General features: G+C 46.2%; 1 non-coding gene across 1 annotated transcript; it reads left to right on the forward strand.

Annotated features, from left to right (window-relative positions):
- The first annotated feature begins 4,949 nt into the window (after positions 1–4,949).
- Trnay-gua lies at positions 4,950–5,022 on the forward strand. Its single transcript has one exon. It is a non-coding gene; the product is annotated as a tRNA-Tyr (tRNA).
- The last annotated feature ends 15,697 nt before the right edge of the window (positions 5,023–20,719 follow it).

The following is a 20,719-nucleotide window of genomic DNA, read 5'->3' on the forward strand; positions in this document are numbered from 1 at the left end:
GCATGCCAACCGACCATTAACCTGGTTTTGTATTTCCGCGTGTCAGCAACATAGCAGCAAGCAACATCGTTATAGCCACTGTGATGATGGCAGTATTGTGAGTTGTGAACGAAGACTGGAATTGTCGCCCATGCGACCGTGTACCGTGTGTTCGCGTATCAGTGGTGTAACAGCAAGATGATATCACATAAATAAACTATCCGACATTGATGCCGCTGGTCGGGCCGTGATCGAAGGGGGTGGAGTGTCGCAGGTTTACATTATTCTTTACATTAATCAGTTCCGCTTGAGGGATTATGGTGCAATCGATGGACCTACGGATAGTCGGGTTGGAACGGATGGTCTGAACCGTATGCTCCTGTCGTACGGCCAATGTGACTGCACTCTGGGAAGGTCTTCTGTAATCGCATGCTCTGCTACAGGGCACACGGACAACTAACGCCACGTGGTAGACGGATTTGAGGCTAGAGCCCCCAAGTCAGTGCCGCAGTATTTTGTGATATAAGAAGTGTTCAACATGCAAGGAGAGATTTAAGAGCATCCTATTTTGTCCGTCAGTAAATATGCCGGTTTTCAGATAGTTTTCTATTATAGCAGTCCGTAAAAATCGCATTCAGAACAAGTACTTCGGGTGGAAAGCAAGTGAAGGATGAAAGTTGACTCGCGCGCGGGTCATAAACCATCAAAATAAAGCACTCAAACTACGTACTACGTACAAACTATGCACTCTACTAATCTCGTGCTATATGCTAAATTGAATATTCACCTAAGACTGTGAGAGGAACAGTGATCTCGCTTGACCCTTGCACGCTGCTGGCGATGCAGGTGTAGTTGCCGATGTCTCCAGGCTCAATCCGTCTGATTGTCAGTGTCGAGCTGCCTGTCGACAGCATCGTCACAGTCATCCGGTCGTCGGATTCCAGTTCCAAGCCGTCCTTCCGCCACAAAATCGAAATCGGACCAAGACCGTCCTTTTCCACGACGCAATGAGCACCGGTTTGAGCACCCAGAGTTAAATCCGGCGGGAATCCAACACTGTATACCTTCAGCGCGCCTGCAAATTACGGTTAGGCTTAGCATCGGACAAGGCGAAGGTGATGTTTTTTTAGCTTACCAGCAGCCAACGCTGGCGATGACGGCTGCACGAAGACGATGGCGTAGATTCCGAGCCATAGTACTCGAGCACACATTTCGATAGATGAAACAGAAGCAGCGGTTAAAAGCTTCTAGATGAATTCCTTTGTAGGTCTTGCGTTCATCTCTATCACTTCCATATCGTGGCTATAGCCTCAGGCCCTGTCACTTTTGGAACTTGAAAATACCGAACGCTATCCGGCGGTAGTTTCTCTTGCGCGCATGCTCGGCCGTAGATAGAACATACGGACAACTAGTGACACATGGTGGACGTTTTCGAAGACAAGACCCATCAGGTCAACGCCGCGATGTTTGACAACCAACGTCAACCGTTCACTGCTCCAGAACTACGTCTCGTAATTTGTTCTTAAACAAACATGTTGTTACCCGAAATATATATATGTATTTATTATTTTTTTTTTTTTTGTAGTATGGTGTTTTGGGATGCATGTCTGGTACGCTTTCGGATACGCTGTTTTGGAAAACAAACCACGAATTTCAGGTATCGTCGGTTCGGAAGGTTTTGGTATAGTGACCAGCAAACTGGACCACTACAAACAGTAGACGTGTAGACGTTTGCAAGTACGGCCTCTGGCTGGCCGCGCCATCTCGATGGTGGTGTGGGTAGATCGTCTGATAGTCCAGCACCGCTGAAGCGTACCCACGGTTTCCAGACTGGCGCCCAAACAAACTCTTTTCCATTCACGGTGGCCGGACTAGCTCTCGAAGCGCGGCTGCTTTCATGCGTCTACATGGAGGCACATACATTTACATCGCGCTCTGTACAGGGCATTGAATTCAGTATTCACCTAAGACTGTGAGAGGAACGGTGATCTCGCTTGACCCTTGCACGCTGCTGGCGATGCAGGTGTAGTTGCCGATGTCTCCAGGTTCAATCCGTCTGATTGTCAGTGTCGAGCTGCCCGTCGACAGCATCGTCACAGTCATCCGGTTGTTAGATTCCAGATCCACGCCGTCCTTTCGCCACAGGATGGACAATGGACCGGAACCGTCCTTTCTCACGACGCAATGAGCACCGGTTTCATCTCCCAAAGTCAAATCCGGCGGGAATCCAAGGCTGTGGACCCTCGGAGCGCCTGCGAATTACGATTAGGCTTAGCTCCGAACCGGACGCAGACGATGCTATCTTGACTTACCGCCCAGCGCTGGCGATGACGGTAGCATGAATACCATGGTGAAGATCAAAAGCCATACGAGTCTAGCGGACATTTTGATGAACGAAGAGAAGCAGAATGATTCTAGATCAATACCGCTGTAGCCAGTGTCGTGTGCACCCGCATGTACTGTATATTGCTAGCGAATTATCTCGGTTCAATTCCGAAATACCTAACGCGATGCGGGAATCGCCCCTTTATTGCGCATGCTCGGCTCTAGGTGTGGCGCACGGACGACTAGCGCCACGTGGTGGACCTTTTTGAAGATGAGACCCATCAGGGCAGTGCCGCGACATTTGACAATCAAAGATGCCCCTCAATGTATCAAGCTGTGAAAACTGGAGTGACCTTTGTTTACAGCTTCTTTTTGGTATGGTCTGTGCTGTGTGTTTTTGAAAGACAACCATCTTGTTCTGAAGCAAGTGTGTTGTTCTTAAACGAGAATATTCTTCCGGGGTATGTTGCTTTGGCACCATGTACTGCACAGTTTCCTGAAAGTTCACTACTGGTTGTTCTCGGAAACGATGTACCAGAAAAAAAAAAAAAAAAAAAACGATGTACCCGGCAGAAAAAAATATGAACTCGCGTTTCCATCACAGACAATTAAAAATACCACTATAAACCATATACCTAAAGGAAGCCTATGTTTACATCGCGGTCTGCCAACAGAATCTAATATTCATCTAAAGTTGTGAGAGGAACTGTGATCTCGCTTTATACGTATACGCTGTTGCCTATGCAGGTGTAGTTCCCGATGTCTCCAGACTTGATCCGCCTGATTGTCAGTGTCGAACTTCTGGTTGTCTGCGCCACAGTAATACGGTCGTTGAATTTCACTTCCTCGTCATTCTTCCGCCAACTGATCGAATGCGAATTAGTGCCTTCCATTTTAACGACGCAAAAAGCTCCAGTGTCATCTTCAAACGTCGAATTCGGCGGAAAGCACAAACTGTGGACTTCTAGAGCCTCTGCAAAGAACGGGTTGGCTTAACCTCGGGCCAAACTCGGAGGCATCGTCTATAGGCTTACCTCTCTGTGCAGACGACGACGCGACCGCGATGAACGTACTGGCTGCCTCGATGGCAATCATCGCGGCATTCGTTTTTTCTTTCTTCTCTTAGTGGGTTTTTTTTCTATGTGGGAACAGAAAAAGTTAACCGACAAAGTTTGGTCGGTTCACAACTTTGTCGACGAAAATAAAACCGGCGACATTAGCGGAACAACCAACACCCAGCGACGTCAGTAGAAGACTTGGAAAGGGTACAGCGATGTTCTTCAATGCGCATGCTCGACTATATACAAACATCCCACCGGCAACTAGCGCTGTGAAGTGGATGGTTTTGAAAAATTTCCAGCGACAGTTTAGCGCGTTGAAATTTGACGATCAGCAGTGTTCATAATCAATGGTATTCTGCAAATATGTACAGTCGGCATCAAAATGAGGCGACTCGTCGTAACGCCGGCTGGAGCGGCCAAAATCCCGCGTCTGGCGCAACTCTCGCGATAAACCGCTGAGAGCGAGGATAGAACGGGCCTCCGCAATTTCATGCACGGGGAAGGTCGGTAGAAATGATTAGTCGCGCGTCTAAGGTGAACTTGACGCCTCTCGTTGCGCGGCCAGCTGTTGGTTTGCATGCGTCATCACGCCATTAATGTTTTGTTTTTTCTAGTTTGCGATCAGATGTCGTTGGCTTATCATTACTACCACCTCCCTCGTGTATGGAATCGCAGCAGTCCGTCCCAGCCTCGCTCTCAACGGCTTATCACGACAGGGGCTCCCCATGCAGGATGTTTGCAACTCTGGCCGTCGTTCCGTCAAGCAAGTTCATTTTGATGCCGACTGTACTTCACAGTGCATTACGGTATTAAGTATTTTTTGTTGTTGTAGTAAATATTAAAAGATATTCCTGTCGACAATATAATAAAAATCGCACCATAACTTAAGACAACTTAAGAGCCGCAGCTGGGCACGGCGAATCCGCAGCACCTTATCACCGCTGCGTAGCCATTGAGGTTTCTGCATTAGCCGTTCAGAACGCTCGAGGAACATATTCTGACGGAAGAAGCGTGATCATGTTAGGCCACGACCTGTGTTTTTTAAACTCTTGGTGTTTCTTAAGCTGTCGTTTATCTTTACTCCAGGCCAACCGAAAACGTCGATTGTAAGAAGGCGTGTAATGGTCAACCGAAGCTTCCTTTTGGAACGCGGAACACCAGGCTTATTTTAAAAATGCCCCAACTGAATTCTAGGAGCGCTATGATGATAATGCAATTAAATGCAAAGGTGCAAGCGAGCTGGACAAGAATGACGAAAATAATCCCTGGAGAAGGGGAACAAAGGACAAACACAATTCTCCAAACACAGCTAGGTGACTGGTGCGCGACCGAAAAAATTCGCCTGGTCCTGGTAGCGAACCAGGGACATCTCCATTTCCAGTGGAGCGCATTACCAACTGAGATAACCAGCTGTTAGAAGGCAGTAGAGCAAACGGGTTTTATCAGCTGCCACCAGTCTAACAGCAACAAGAATGAACGGCCTGCATTTGCATCATCATAACCTTAAAAATGTAAGCCGTTCACCCTTGTTGGTGTTATACCGGTGGCAGCTGATAAAACACGTTTACTCAACTGACGTCTAACTCCTGGTTATCTGAGTTGGTAGAGCGCTCCACTGTAAATGGAGAGGTCCCTGGTTCGATACCAGGACCAGGCGGATATTTTCGGTCGCGCACCAGTTACCTAGCTGTGTTTGGAGAATTGTGTTTGTCCTTTGTTTCCTTTGTTCCCCTTCTCCAAGGATTATTTTTGTCATTAAAAGCGTGCTTATTTCCCGACGACTGTTGAGAAATTAAGCTTCGCCGACTGCGTTACACGCATAGTTCATTCAATTTGAACCGTGCCGTCTTTCCTGCGTATCTTACAACTATACTATCATCCACACCCAAACACGTTGATCAACGTGCTGGAAAAAGTGAAAGATCGTGTCACCTTTGACAAAAAGAGTGGCCGTGTAAGAATCACTCCCTCCGGGTCCGTTCACGACGCAGGTGTAGTTCCCGATGCTTTGTACCGATACGGAGTCCAGCGTCAGCAGAGATGTCAGATCCGTCGTCTGTCTGATGGAAGTCTCCTGTCCGGACGCCAACCGGACACCGTCTTTCGTCCAGAAGAACGTGAGGGGGCCGTCACCTTCGTAGACGGCGCAATTAACTTGCGCCCTCTTGCCTAAGGCAACGTGGCTTGGGAAGCTGAAATCCTGGAGCTTGGGCGCAACTGCGTGCCAAAGAAAACAAACATTGAAAACACAAATGGTCTCGCATTTCCGAGCCTAGTTAACACGATAACTGTTCTGCAAATTTTGTTGGGGGGGTAGGGGGGGGGGGGGGGGCGCCGCCGCCCATGACAAAATGCTGTGTGAGGGGGAGGAGGGAGAGGAGGCCCCAGCAGAATAGAAGATTTGGGGGGGGGGGGAGGCGGGTGCAGGCCCCATGCACCCCCCCCCCTCCCTGGCTACGTGCCTGACTCCTGCTATAGGTAAATAGTTATTTGTCTGCCCAAAAGAATCACAGCGACGGTGCAAGTTCAGATAATTCGAATACATCTTATTTTAGTTGAATAATGTCATCCTTCAACGCGTGCTCACAAGGAGAGAAGTATACGTCCTGGAAACACATTCGTGGACATAAAAGAAAGAGAAAGCAGGTTGAAAACCAAGCTTACGCGGAATACAAGCTCCTGATTCCCGATCACAATTAGAAACTCGAGAAAAGCGATTATAATTAAAAGCTTGAGACACAGGGGAGAAATAAACGTAAGCAGAAGTACGCATATAGCACCTATAGGCGTCGACATTTTTAAATATAATAAAAAATTGCGCAGTTTGTCTTAGGTACTATGTGGCGAGAAACTGAGGGAGAGGAGGGACGTTATAGCGTCGAGCCCTGACTGGAAGAATTAGTCCGTAGAAGCAAAGGAGCGTAGCGTCCTCTACACTCACAAAGCCTGGCAGTTCGATGACGGAGCCATAGAGTGCCCGGTCGCGATTTGGAACGCGAGGATCTGGTAGCACAGAGCATTTCTCGGGGAACCAGGTCGTCAGCGCACAGCTTTTGCGACGCCGAGGACCCGAAACATGGTTTTCAAACCCGACGAGAAAAAAAGCGGTAGCTCGCGGAACGCGAGGAGCATGCGCGGATATTCCATCGCTCGGGACAAGTGTGTTTCGGCGTCCCGCCGCAGCGGGGCGCCCGCTACATGACTCTCTCTCGTCCGTTGTCTGCCGCTCTACCTTTTCACTTTCGGCGGCCGCGTCTCGTGGCGGTCTGCCAGGCTTTGCCAGGCTTTGCCAGTATAGAGGAGGCTATGGATAACGCTTCGGACACTCGTGAGAGCATGCACACGCAGTCAAGGAAAGACAGAAGGCACCGAGCGCGGCTGGAGGCCGGGCATGGAAAAGAGACGCCTTTCTCAACCTCACTGTGATTATAACACGTCTGCAAAACGTTGTATGCAATATAGAACGAAGCGACGTACCTGCAGCAGTGGCTTCGAAGAGCTGGCGAGCGCATAGAAGGATAAATGGAAGCGCAGAGCGGCGGACAGGTGCCATGTTCTGGAAGCAACTGCGCCCGTAAATGTCTTAGAAATGAGCAGTAGCGCAAGTCCCCCAAAGATATGTGCTCAAAGGTGTTGGTAGAGCTACATGAACGTTACCTGTCGCATTACTCAGGACGAAATGGGCGACACTGCGATGTGCGAAAAGAAAGCTTCTACAAAATACCCGCTCAAAGCGTGGACTGGTGGCGCCATCTGTGGTGGGTGGAGAGAAGTAAAGGTCTAGAGATGGAGCGAATGCCGCGCTGATTGAAATTATGATGTATGAACCGCTCTTGTGGAACCATCTCGTCAATCATTTTGAGGTCCTTGGCTTTCGAGTATCCGGGTATGTACACCATAGAACCATAGAAAGATAGCTCCCCATCGCTGTATAAACATTTCCAACAAACAGTTTTGTTTTACTGGGAGATCATATCGTGTACACTTCCTCTGGAGGGAGTAGCAACAAGGGACAGTTCGTCCTCGTGTAACCATCTCATAAATCGTTTTGAGTCCCTGGATTTCCGCCGTTCCGGGGATATACCATCTAATCAAAAACGTCAAATTATTTTAGTTCTGAAGAAAATCTCGAACACACGTACACTATCGGGAAGGAGAAGCACGTTTGCAACTATTCAAGCTGGCTTCACCGAGTACGTGCACGCACGCCCCCGAAACGGTGACGACGAACCGCAAAAATCTATGACGCGAAAACCAACGGAAGGCACCCTGTGGCGTCGCGGCATTGGTTCGGTGACAAAACCAAAATGTGACTATCGGAATTCCGAACATCGCATGTTGATTTTGCCACACGAGTTTCACTATTTTGTCTATGGACTTAGGGAACATAACCAGGCTTTTCAATCGATAAGTCAACTAAGTGGTGGTTTGGGCCAGTTCGATCAAGAGCACCGAATAAATACATGGACGAAGAAGGTTGAGACAGGACAGGGCGATGAGTCGAGTTGCGGTGAGGCACGTTCCTCCTTACCCCTCACGGAGAGCGCGGCGCTGTAAGAATCGCTCCCGGCAGGACTGCTCACGACGCAAGTGTAGTTGCCGATGTCCCCGACGGTCACGGCTTCCAGCGTGAGGAGAGACGACGACTCTGTCAACTGCCTGATGGTCGCACGGTGGGGAGACTTCAAGGGCAGACCGTCTTTCGTCCACGAGAAATCGAAGGGACCGTCGCCCTCGTAGACTGAGCAATGCACTTCAGCTCTTTTTCCCAGAGCAGCGTGAATGGGGAAGCTGAAGTCTTGCAGCTTCGGCACAACTACACCAAACATATCGTCCAATCAGTGCACGTATACATAAACGCGACACAGTTAGCGCGGATAAGCGATAGCCCAATTTTTCCGTTTTCTCTTAGTCTAAAAAATGTCATTTAAAGTACTAGTGTGACGGGAGGTGCCCATTTTCGGCACTATATCCTAAGTGGTTAAAAGTTGATGCCCACGAAAACCATTTCCTAGTAAAAACTAAAAAAGACTAATGTCGTGCTCATGCTAACAGTGTTGCGAAGTGTACTAAGCTAATTTCTGAGAAATAAAAAAAAAATAATCCTTGGAGGACTTTTAATGTAATTTCATTCCATTTCATTAATTTCTCCTAAGGGCCCGATGGGGCATTACATAAGGGGGGAGGGGGGGATGTGAGCGAACATTTACAATAATTTGAAACAGAAAAAAGAAAGAAAGTAAAACAAAGGTAGAAACAAGAGTAATAAGAAGCGCATACAGTGACAATCTTGTAGGAGAGTGGTGGTTAGCAAAGGTGTAATCTGACTAACTGCAGAAAATAAATGGGTCTGAAATAGGTGCTATTTCCTCGAGGCGGGAGTTCCAGGTGGTTATAGCTTGCGAGAAAAAGGAGGTATTAAAGGCTAGTGTTTTGTTTGTTATACGTTTGATGCAGTGACTGTGATTGTGGTGAGATGATGTCCTATCTGGAGGTAGAAGAGGGTGTGATACGAACTTTTGTTTTTGTGGTAAAATTTATGTATGAGATACGTTAGAGAAGTTAGTTTGCGGTCAGATAATAATGGAAGCTATAGGGATTAACTTTTGTTACACTGACGTCGTCGGAATATGTTGATGTAATAAATAGAGCTGCACTGTTTTGGATTGCTTCAAGCAAGCTTCTTTGCTTCAGGTGAAGCAAACAGAGTTGAGCAGATTACCTGCAAGGTGTCTGACGCTGAGAAATACAAAAAGGGGACACATTTGTGTCGCCTTCGCCTCTATTTTGGTGTCTCCACATCCAAAGTTCTTCCTTTTTTTTTCTTAAGTGGAACAGTAATCATTTTACTTGTCTTTGAATTATAACTCCTCCTGGGGACGATGTACACGCGACTTACAATGCTGATCACGAGACTAAGGACAAAGTGTTGTTAGTGATGACTGGTTGTGATTCGAGCACTTTGAAGATGTTCAGTGTTAAATACCGGTATGCGACTTTCGGGCTATAATGATGCCCACTGTCACGGAGCGCAGGTAAAACACAAGGAACAACCATCGTTCGTTATTATTTTTTTTCGCGATTATGCTACAATTAGGGCAACCATGACTGGTTATCATTGTTTGAAAATGATCAAACAGTTTAAAGTTTCTGCTGGTTTGAAAATGTAGCAGTGGGCAATCGCAACTCATTGTTAACACTGTTATTCGATACATAGCAGGAATAACGGGCATTCGCTTTGTCACTAAAACACGCGCACAAAGATCAACATTTGGGCATACGTATTTTCACGAAAAATGCTGGCAACTTTTACGTACTTTTGTTTGCAGTCACTTCACATCTTCTCCACCAGAGAAGAGCCCACACCAGTAGCAGTTTGCTCGACGCCATGTTTTGACGGGCGAACGTTTTTATTTTTCCTAATGAAATCGACAACTTTTTTTTTATGCTAGAGCAGAGAAATATACGTTAAAATTAAGTACACCTCAGGGACCAAACAACGAGGTAGCTGATCTCATCGTGTTGCGCAGGAGAAATGGCGGAGGAGAGCATAGAACCGTGAGGAAGTCCAAAAAGCCCGCCTTGTGGATCACTAACGCCATCTCGGAGAGGCAGGAGAAAGTAGATCGAAAACCATACGGCAAGGAGGGCATTTCAAAGAGAAGAATCAACACGTCACTTCGAAGGCCTTCTGGATTTCAATCGATAAGCAAGAGCTGTAGTCCCGTGTACACTCTCGATATTATGAGGTGTAGTTTTAGAGGCTTCGATTACCCCAAAAGGGCGATTGACTAGCCTTTGGGCAATGTGACGACCCTAAACCGCTGTGCAAGGACCAGTTTTCTACATGTGTCGACGGGAGGGTGGTCACTGTCGAATCCGATATTCGCGTGAAGGCAGAATTCCAAGTGGAGGGAGTCAAAATAAAATTGAAAAATAAAGCAGTCGTGAATAATATCAGTAACTTAGATAACTACAAAAAGACTATAAAATAGGCTCCTCTTTAGCTTTCGTGAGCCTTCAAGATCCGCCAAGATCACATGTGTTGTGCAATTCGCGTAAATTGGTGGAATAAAAATTTTGTTAGTGTTTTGAGCCTTGCAGAATCCCAACTTCTGTGAGCAGCGTGCTGTTGTCCCATTCCAAGATACTGGCGACGCCGCACAAAGACGTCTCTCAAACGCGTCACACTGCAGAGGAGATTGCTCGCTCCAGACAATGTTACCTTGTGTGACCATATAAATATTGTTCTAAAAAAAAGAAAATCGGACAGTCTGTCACTACTGTTATGTTAAAACACTTGAGACTGAGCGTGAAAAAAGCTTGAAACAATCCCATATGCACCTTCTAAACCAGGGGCGGCCAGGCTGACCCGGTCTAAGAGCCGCAAACAAACCCACGAAACTTCTAAGAGCCGCGGGGGGGGGGGGGGGGGGGGGGGTGCAGCAAACTTTTGGTCAGAGCAATAAACGAAACTCGAACTACCCTCAATCTATCCGAGTCAAAACCAGGCCAACTGTACGTAAGGTAGCACAAGACAACCAAACCGCAAACTGTCTGTTGATTTAAAGCGCCTTCCATTTCTCTTTTTCTCTTTTTGGGGAAGTGCTCGCGTGATCGGGAGGGAGGCGGGATAGGGGGGGGGGGGGGGGGGTAGTGGGGGAGGAAACCGCGAGCCGCACTTTAACACGCGCGAGCCGCAGCTTGGCCACCCCTGTTCTAAACCAAGGTCGTCACCAAACAACAATACAAAAAAAAAACTTTGCTCTTTCCTATTTTTTGTTATAGCCCTTGCGGTCACCTATGCACGCACTTAAAGGGGCCCTCCGGAGCTTTCCGCGATCGTCTGTTGATATTGTTATATTGCGTAGTAGGTGCAAGTATACAAAGTTTTAGATTACACAACCGTTTATTAAGCAGATGGCGGAAGAAATATATCGGGACTATTTTCTCTTGGAAGGCAATCCCCCGTTCCCCGCCCATCGCTAACACTTGACCAATGGAAATGCTGCATCTCGCAGTGAAGGCGAGCGCTGTTATTGCAACACTTTTTAAGCTTGTTGCAAATTAGAATTTGCGAAAAACGTAAACTCATTGTGGTGCGGGAAACATAGTCCGCAAATATCGCTCCAAAACCAGCAAACTACGTTTTCTCCCCGCAAGCTTGTTGCTAGAGGGTGATGCGTCGGCGCGTCGGCTCGTCTGCTTCCCGGGGCGTGCGCAGTCGTGTGTTTGCGGGAAAGGTGTTCCTTCTTCCCGTGATCCCGACTTCGAAGCCAGCTTTGCGATCCTTCCACGTCAACAAGTCAAACGTTTTCTCGTCATCTGTGGAATGCGACTGCGTATTGCAGTAGCAGCGCGACGGTGCGGTGCGACGAACGACGACTGCCGAGCACAAAGTCCGGAGAGATTCCTCCGCGGGTCGGCGGTCGGCGGCGTTGGTGGCGCGCAGTGACGCCGGAATCCTTCGCTTGCTATTGGCTGACGCGTAAAGAGATGCCCCTCCCCTTTTCCGGGGTCATCTCAGAAAGGGGGGCGTGCCGGGGACTTTGATAGCAATTTTAATAGGGAAATCCGCCGCGCATGAGCGTAATTTTATGATTTTTAGGATCCTTAGGGCCTGTAGATTGAGTTACCGCCATAAATAGACCATCGCAGAACGCTCCGGAGGGCCCCTTTAAAACACACCTCGCGTGTTTACTCTACCTTCGAACAAAGACCGCACTTAGATAGCACCCCCCCCCCCCCTTTCCCCAAACACAAACACACACACACACAGCCCGGAACGATCTTGCTGGCCACCGAACTGATAAGGAACCTCCAACAAGAACAAAAGACACTTACTCTTCTGGCTATTTGTCGTCTTCACAATGAAACGTAACATACCCAAAATCCTTGGGATTTTTTTTTTTTTTTTGTCTACACTAGACAAAAAAAAAAAAAAAAAAGGTTTCTGTATAACAATTTGGTTATAAAAGAGAAAATATAGTTTGCACACCACCCGCATGTATTCGTTACTTCCGACCTCCCCTCTGCCTATAAATTCTGTACTTTTACCGATGAAATCCAGTCGACCGTCAGCAGGATGTCCAGGCAAGTCCCTGCAGAATCTCCTTTCAAGACAAATTCTTCGTTCCTGAAAACGTAAGCGAGAATTATACTTTCTATAAATAACTATTTTAGCCTTTTTCTTAATCTCGTTTCTGTTCGTATAGCATGGTATCCTAGCCTGCATGTGTACTTCGAACGTCCGTAATATTTATTTCTAAAATTAATTAATTAATTCACTCCGTGACGCCTGGCTTTTTCCAAGCTCTGCGGACACAGCATATTGAGTGTTTTTATTTTCCTCGCACCTTAGGGTCCTTCGTGTTTCCTCACTCATTTATAAAATGTTTCACCTGCTGGGCAGTTTAATTGAATCCAAACACCCCAGTTAACGTAATTTAGTCTTCGATTTTCACCGACCCGCGTCATCTACTGCTGAGAGTTATACATATTTTCTCAGGCTGTGAGATGATTTCCAGATTTTGCCTGGACGATTGTAGCATCCTTTCAAGACGCGTGACGGTGGAGTAAGCGTTTTCCGATTGCGGGCCTTTGAGGTTGTGTAAATTTAATTGAAACGTATATTTAGAAAAGAAAAAGAGTGAGAGTTTGACCAGTGCTCTTTTCACAGTCTATTCATCAGGCTCGGCGGACACTAACTGAACTGACGATCGTCTTGGTAAGTTTACTGATGAACTAAACTCTGTTAGTTAACATTTTAATACTTGGTTTTAGGGTTCATTGTGTAATTCCACTTTTGACGGCATTTAGTAGTAGAAGCCGGACTAATTGAAAGAATTTGAGATAAAGGTAATGCTTTTTAAAATGATAATCGATGATTTTTTTTTCTTCCGATTGGAAAATTGCTCGTCAAAATAGCGTAGGAAGTCCGGCCCACAAAGAGGCTTGGACGAGTGACGTTTTCAGTCATGTCGTCCCTTTTGTCGTCTGCTGCCGGTGACGACGTGCTTGAAGCGACGACGTCACCCATGTTTCAGGTGTCATTGTGGGCAGGATTTGAGCGGGTGGAAAAACGCGAAAATTGATCGTTCAAAAGATTTCGCATAACTATATCACCACATTTAGAAAATGAAACCGGATTTTTACCTTTTGCGATTCTTACTTTCTCCGTGCGGCGCAAGGAAAAAGCAACGACACTGCCCTATTTTTCTGATCGACCTGTGGATACGAGCATTTCGAAAAGTTGGTATCGCGTAGCATAATGTCGTAAAAAAACGAATGAAACACAGATATTTGGTCGGCGGGACCAAGACAAACAACAGGCGTCGAACGATGAAAAGTCACGGCTTCTGAAAATCCTTCCCGAATCCATAGTCCCATATACTAATTCCACGATAATATTGTAATTCATTCCACCCATTTAGTTTCCGCGGCAGCACAGGTGCTTAACACAGCGCTTTTGTCTGCAGTACGGCAGCAGCGGAGGCGCGGGCGTAACCTCATTGTTTTTCTCAGATGACGGATGAAGCGAACTGAAGCAAATGGTGTCGGCCGTGGCCATCCAAGTGGGAGTGGTCGTCGCCCGCCTCCCGGATCCCAAGGCCACGGACGAAGACCGGGAGTCGAAATCCTCGCGAGAAGGGCGGCGGTGGCTGCACGCACGGCCGAAGCCACCCAGGGTCGCCCCAGGGAGGTGGACCCAGTCGTGGCGGAGTTCGTCGCGGAGCACTGGGACTCTGAGAGTCTCTAGCATGCTTGCCATTGCCGATGCCCTCGTGATCAATCGTAGCCTTCTGATGCTATCCCTGGATGGGTGCAGAGTTCCAAGAGAAGGGCTAGAAGCGCTGGTATACGATCTCTGACGTACTACATGGACTGCGCGCAGGTCGTAAACTTCACAAATGCCCTGGCGCTCAATCGGCCTCTAGTAGAACTAGAAACTGAACTGGTGCATTTCGTCGCAGTAAGGCAACCATCGCATGTAGTTCGATTCCGCCAACCTCTGCGCCGTCTCTCCTTCAAAAATGTTTTGTGTCTAATGTGAGGTTTCCTGAGCACATGAGTGGGCGCTGAAATGAAGAGGGACTGATATAAGCGACCGGGAAAGGGGCCGGAGTGCTTTTGGGTCCATGGACAGCGCCATGTAACTTTCTACTGCTTTCACTTGTAAATATATTTATTTGTCTCATCATCAACGGTTGACTCCCGTTGTGAAATCCCACGTCTCTACGATCTGGCGACCCGCCGCCTCTGCCTTTGGGAATCATCACCGACGCAATCTTCGCGGGAGAGAAACGAACCATCCTCACTGGTGCAGTCGACAGGATTGCGTCGGCGGGTCGTCACGGCGGGTGCAGGTCAACTGATTCGGCGGACAGCGACAACACGGGCGGAGAAGTGCGGCAAGTTCCCGGGACTCGGCGGCCTCTTTCACGGAGTGTTTTCTAATTATTGAAAATTGTCTAGAAAACCTCATGTAACAACTTTTGTCGTAAATGTACGAAATTACTGAATTTTATTTTTGTTTGAATGAATGAAATGTTTAATTTTATGCTTGCCTGTTGCTAACATCAGTTGCATGCATACACAAAACACCCGGATCCAATTTTATTTATCTTTAAATGTTGGGCAGTTGAAAGCAAATTGAAAGCCAACTACAGTTTGGAATATTGCCGCGCGCAGACTTGCAGAAGGTTCTCGTTTATTCTTGCTGCGAACATAACTTCTATCGTTTCTGTTGTTCTAGAAAGTGCGTGTTCATTCTCGCCCCAAGCGCGCTACGCTCGAACCTTCCCCGCCGAATCTTCGAGATAGTGACTCATTCTAGATAAGAGGCCGCCCGCGACCTTGTCGAGTCAGTTTCGCCCCAGCGCTCGACTCTGCTGTCTCGCCGACTTCGACGCTCGCGACGCTTTGTTATTATTTTCTATTCCCTTTTGTTTTGGCACAAGTTCGCCACATTAAACGTTTATTTCTTCCTGTTCATTTCTTGTTTATTGGTCACGACTCACCACCCGTGACAATATAAACAAATAGTTCCGTGCCAGTTATTTACACAAACATTATCCATTGTACAAATATTGCAGATTTAATGATAACACCATGTTCGCGATTTTGTTGCTGTAGTGTATTTAAAGATAAGAACATGTATCGAATTTTATATATTTTTATTGTGCAATTTTCGGTTGTTTTCTCAAACCTATACCAGCCTTCACAATCGTTTTGGTTCCGTTTTCGTGACGGGACGAATCTGCGTCAACCAGATCCACTTAAATTCTGAACTGGCCAGGCTCGGTGCAGTTTACGGACTGGTCAGGTCCGGCCCCCCTTTTAGTCGACCAATAGTCGCACTGACATAATATGAAAACATCTCGGTTCAATGGTTGAGGTGCTCACGTATTAAATAACACAGAGACATTGCAGTATGGAGGTGTGAGTTTAACCGACCGAGATTTGGAACATCAGTTTGATTAATATTTCGTAAATATATTTGGTAATACCAATGCTAATGACCCTTGCAAATATATTTTTTAGAGGAACTACAGATATATTTTTTGAGAACCAATTAGTTCGAAACTCAGCAATGTGGTTATGCACCTAAAAATAGTAGTAGATGTGATGCTGATGGAATGCAAATTCGCCCAATTAAGCACGTTGCTGACATAATTGCTCCCGTGTTAACCTATCAAAATTCCCCCCTTTTACTTGCTATTGCCGACTGGAATTCCTTACCCGCTCACATCGTCCATGAAACTAATACCAACAAAATTCGCGACATTTATAATTATCATTTGCAAAGTGTGATCAATTAATTTTTTGTTTTTTGTTTTGCTGTTTACCTTTTATTATTGTTCATTGAATGTTGTATTTATTCCCCCCTCATGTAATGTATCCCTAGGGATACCTTTGAGGAAAATAAATCTGATCTGATATTTTCAATCTTTCTCCGGTATCTTGTGTTTCCCAGAAGAATGCAAGTAGCAAAGGTATCTGTACTGTACAAAAAGGGAGATCAAAATCAGGTTCTTTATTGTCCGTATTTTCCAATGGAATAGTTGCTGTATCGCTGTTTAGTATAATTTTCGAATAAATGTGGCCTCATAACTTTATTTATTTATTTATTTACTGATACTGTTAGCCCTATCACAGGGCCATTACAGGAGTGGGAGGTACAAACGATAAAAAGTAAAAAGATACAAGATGTAAATACACGCAGTTCTCGCATTTCGCTTGGTTTCATACAAATGCTGACACTTCATTGATAACTTCCCGTGCTGGCACGTAAACAAGACGATACACACAATATTCCTCAGCAGAGGCTCCGGAAGTCTTTCTTTGGAGGGGGGGCTCGACATCCCTGAAATCCTCAAGGTGAGGTTGGTTCCAGGTTGACATTAATTGCCATATTTGAATGAAAACATATTAATGCAGCGCGTTCACATATTCACGCACTTACCCATATAAAACAATGTAAAACAATGGTTCAGTAAAATAACAGTAAGAAGCTTGCACTGACAACTCATACAATGATTGGATAACCACCTAAATTAGCCGCCCCATGTGTTCTTTATTCTTTTCTTTTCTATACCAACTTTTGCATATCAACCGCAGCTGTGCCTATGCCAAATTGGCTATGTCTAAAAAGGAAAACGTACCTTCTTTTAGGGATTCTCGGGGAACCATGATGTATTAACGCGGACGTAGACAAACTAGTGTCAAAAGTTTTACACAAAACACCGAGACTCGCGGAAAAGAAAGGACAACACAACACGAAGTCTCAAACACAGCAAGTTGGACCATCGAATTCTCAACTGGAGGCAGAGATTGCGTACATCGGTATGTGCCTCAGGATCAAGTAAATCGACCGTGATCGCTTCGGACTCCTAGCGTCAATGCAAGTTGGGGGGCATCACAAAAGGAAGGCGCTGAAGGATAAGAGCTGTGCTTGAGACTTCGTGTTGTGTTGTCCTTTTTTCCCCCCAGTCTCGGGGTTTTGTCTAAAAACAATATTTTAGCCTGAATGAACCGGTTGCATCCACCTAGTGCTTTCAGGTTTCACGATACATGAATAGCATCGATCACGCATCTTCAAGCTAAGGGCGCTAAGTGATACTGTCAATATTCCCGGCTTGTGACAGCCTTTTTTTTACTTTGGTTTGAAAAAGGAAGTCGAGATAAGGATAGGTAAGTACAGTGCTCCTCTCCAGCCTCAATGACGTCACTTGATTTCCCAGTTATTGTGATATTGCCGCTTGCTAAGAGATAAATCGGACAACGGACCAGCTTGAATGCCTCCCCTGGATAGAGTATACCGACAAGTCAAAGTGTCACCAGAGAGGGTTACCTCGTGGCGGCGTTAGGGTTGGGGGAGACTGTACCAGCCAGTCTCCTTCCTGCGAAGTTTCCATTCATACTCGAAAACCCAAACCCCTTTGGCTTTCGTTCGTGCGGAAATCCCCCTTTATGTTGTGTTTCGTGACGCCTTCACAGTATAGGAGCCTCCGCGTTCATTTTCTTGCAGAACAGAAGGTTCATCCAATCACAGCGAACAACGAAGGAATTTGAGCTAACAACGAAGATCGGAATAGATGCCTTGCATTGACGTAATACTGTACTGCAAACAGGAGTCCTTCGCATATGGCAGCGTGACGTTGGGTGTGCAAACGTATTATGATTTGAAACACTCGTTGAGGCAAGTGACAACACAGCTTCCACTGCATTAATAGGGCGCTTGGTACCAAAGTACGACGGTAAAGAACGTCGTACGTCACGGGCAACGCATATAAACAATTAGATATAAGAAATCCAAACCACAATAGGACAATCATGCAAGGAAAACGTCATGCCCAGTGTCGCAGCGTACAAGGCATTGTGAAGTTTAATCTTATTCCAATCATGGTAATTCGCTAGAATTGTTCAGTTGTTCGTGGTGATTTTCTACGTAACCATCATCATCATAATACATTTGTTTGAGACCTGCCTTCTGGTCGGTGAACCCCCGCTTTTCGTGGAAGTAAACGCTCTGTGTGTTTTTTTTTGTTTTTTTTTCTAATATTTATATTTATTATTTTATTCCAAATCCTTGGTTGTAAGTTGTTTTGAAACATGTAGCGCTTGGAGAGAATATTAATAAAAAATCGTCTCCAGCAAAAAAAAAAAAAAAGAATTAAGTTGCAGCGCGACGTGTGCAGCACTTTTGAATCCGACGGTTGCAACGAGAGAGTGGATCACTCCAACCATTTAACTACTTACTGATTTCCGCCTCAAACGCATTTTCCTAATAGGATGTTAAACTAAGGTTATAGAGGCGAAAAACAAATACCACAAAATCATGAGCTCGCATCGCCACCGCCCTGTGGCACGCACACATATTTTTTTATCAACGCAGCGACGACTGGTGATAGCGCTAGACTTGGATAGTCACTGTAAAAACCGATATTCATACACTCGTGGGCCACCGTTTTTAACTGCTTACGTCCTCGTGTACGCATCGGGTCCTCGTGTGCGCATCGGGTCGGTTCAAAACACTTTATAGAGTCTAAGATTTTGGCATTGCGCAGCGGCTAAGCGCGGCTGATAGATATCATTTCCATGCATCCACCAAAAAAGGACACGACAGAGTAAAAACGGCGGATGCGTGTTATGTGAGATTTACAAACTACATCACAATGATCTCGCGAAATAATAGCATCTCATTTACGCAAACACAGAGCTCCAGGCCAGCTACCAAATTCCTCTTTCCTGTCGGCTTTTCTCAATATTTCTCACTGAGTTTTGTAAACATGTGTCGCCTCATACCTCACCCCCCTGCGGGCACAACGCCGCATGAGCGCAAAGCTTTCGCCATCGAAGGCGCCTTGTCACAATTGGGAGCTCGTAGACTTTCGCCTCTTCTAAGCACTCCCAAATCCCCACTCAAGCTCACCAGCCCCCCCTCTCCTAATGATGACCTTTAAGCGCCGCGGTAGTACCGCCTGCCTGTTTTGTCTGCGGGCCAGAAGCATCATGCATCTTCTGGGCTTCTTGCTTCCACACGGGGGAAGCAGACAAACGCTCGCCGACGTCGTCTTGTCGGAATCCATTCATTTCGCTGTCCCCTCTTTGCTCGCTCTCAACTGGTTGTCAATCAGGTTCATGAGTCCTGCCTGTCATTTTCTTCTGGTTTTGACTTTTCAAGCAAGTCTCTCCGTCGCCCCGGTGCTTTTCGTGCTTGGCGGAGATGAGGCGGGTGGTAGGTCCGCATGCATAGAAGGGTCATTTCATTTTCAATTTATTTCGGTTCAGGAGAGACGGAGGTACAGCAGATAGGCCGAAGGCCCATAAGAGATAACCTGCAAACACACAAACTAAAAAAAAAAAGGGAGGGGGAGGGGGGGGGGGGGGGGCTCGGCAGCTCGGTCCTGAGGACAGGAGGGGCTCAAGCCCACCCTGCCCCCCCGCTTCCGGAGCCCCTGTTCCTCAGTTACTCGCACATATCAAAACGTTTTCAATGCAGTGAAGGAGGCCGCAATGGATGTTGATGCCACCGTTTCATTCGGCAGTTTAATTATTCCATTCCCTAAAGGCTCTCGGGAAAAAGACTAAATTTAAAGCTATCGTTTTTCACATAATATTCTCTTATGTGTAACCTATGCCGGTGCCTTAATTTTTCGTCTTTAAGGACTTGGAAATAATTATCTCTCTTTATCTTTACATAATCGTTAGTAATTAAAAAATAATTTTAAATTTTTCAAAATGCGTCTTAGACTCGAGGGTTGGAAGATTAGCCATTTGACAGAGCTCAGTAGGAGAATGATCACGCCGGTATTTGTTATAAATGAACCTAGCAGCTAAGCGCTTACCTTTTTTCTAATTTAAATGCATTTGTGATGGCGTGTGGATCTCATGCTATTTTAGCGTACTTTATGACTGGCCCAACAAGGGTCTTATAGGCGAGACTACGTCCGGTGAGGCGTACGACAAGTTTCTTCTTAGGTACCATAGTGATCTATTGGCTTTTGCAGACGCTATGTATATATGAGCATTCCAACGTAAATCTGAAGTGAATGTTAAGCCTAAGTACTGGTACTCAGTTACCCTTGCGAGTTCATTGTCGTTGATACAGTGGTCGTACATCAGAAATTGTATTTTTTTCCTCGTAACTGTAATGAAGGCGGATTTTCCTAGATTTAAGACCATTTCCCGATCTTGATAGCATTTGTTAGTATTTCGTAGATTTCTATTTCATTCGCCCTGATCATCTCGTGTTCTCATTTCATTATATATCACGCAGTCATCTGCGAACAAACGTATTGGCACTTTAATTACATTGTGGAGGTCATTTATAAAGATTAGAAATAACAGCG

The sequence above is a fragment of the Ixodes scapularis genome, unplaced genomic scaffold (genome assembly GCF_016920785.2).
Source record: "Ixodes scapularis isolate PalLabHiFi unplaced genomic scaffold, ASM1692078v2 PGA_scaffold8__174_contigs__length_109621045, whole genome shotgun sequence".
Lineage (NCBI taxonomy): Eukaryota > Metazoa > Arthropoda > Arachnida > Ixodida > Ixodidae > Ixodes > Ixodes scapularis.